This window comes from Anastrepha ludens, chromosome 3, assembly GCF_028408465.1.
Source record: "Anastrepha ludens isolate Willacy chromosome 3, idAnaLude1.1, whole genome shotgun sequence".
NCBI classification, from domain to species: Eukaryota; Metazoa; Arthropoda; class Insecta; order Diptera; family Tephritidae; genus Anastrepha; species Anastrepha ludens.
Genome location: NC_071499.1, coordinates 36,786,683 through 36,787,849, shown reverse-complemented (window position 1 = coordinate 36,787,849; position 1,167 = coordinate 36,786,683). Strand labels below are relative to the sequence as shown.

The window sequence follows — 1,167 nt, the reverse complement described above, 5'->3', positions numbered from 1 at the left end:
CGGATGCGCAACTTTATAGTCCATTTTATTTTGGATTTTTCTGTATTTCCTTCAAAAACGAAGACACCAAATTTGTTTTTGTAAAAGAAAATACCCAAAATTATAGCAAAAAATTGTCAAAATCAAACCAATATTTGAGCCTCTTCCAGCTTGTACTTAATTTTATCAAATTTTAAAGGGCCATAAAACTACAATCTCAAAATTTTTCTAGAAGTTCCCCCCTCGATTTATATGTTTTTGTAGGAATTGTGCTTTTATAAAAAATTATTGAAATTAAATTATAAACAAATAAATCGTCAACCCTTCTCAAAAGGCTGTTCTATAGTTATTTAACTTAGTGCAGAAAGTATTTCATAAAAACCAGCAATTATCCGAAAATGATATAAAACTTGATATCAAATATCTTAATTTATGCAACAATATCAGCAAGATGCTCATTATAAATTGCGGAGAGGCTTGGACTGAAAACTTGTTAAGTATGCATACGTCAGTCTGAAACTTTTATTCGTATATCGTGTAACATTATTGTATTAGCAGCAGCTTAACTGATGTTTAACAGAAGAAGCATTACTAGGTAAATTACAAACGTTAGAAACAAGAGCAAAGTGCAAATTTGTATTGTTATTGGCTCTAGCCATAGCAGATATACTTTGCATTAACACTTAAAGCAATTTTAACAGCAGTATCAGCGAGCACAATAGTTGTAGGACAACAACACGCGGTGTTCTCAAACGGTCCCCCATCCAAGTACTAACCGCACCCGACGCTGCTTAATTTCGGTGATCGGCCGACAACCGATGGTTTCAGCGTGGTATGGTCATTGAGAGCCATAGCAGTATATGTTTGTGAATTAACGCTAGCAACAACTTCAACTGCAGTATCAGCAGCACTGCTACCGTATTAGCGCCAGAAGGCGAACGAAGAGAATGAGTACTAAGAGTGTAATCACCAGAAATCGGGAACATAAAGCATGCGAATATTGGCGTCGGTAGGTCGAGCAAGTTTAACGTCAGCATTAGTTTGAAGTATCTTAATACCGTTAAAAACAACACCAACATTTACATACGCTAATCGTCAGATTCATTCATTGAGATAAGAATGAAAGTAGTACCTAATACTGGAAGGTTTCACTAATATTAAGTAATATTTTTTATTTTTAATTTATGA

The 1,167-nt window shown here is 34.4% G+C and overlaps 1 pseudogene; it reads right to left on the bottom strand.

The window, feature by feature from the left end:
• Positions 1 to 706: 706 nt before the first annotated feature.
• Positions 707 to 825, bottom strand: LOC128859444 (5S ribosomal RNA; annotated as a pseudogene).
• Positions 826 to 1,167: the final 342 nt, after the last annotated feature.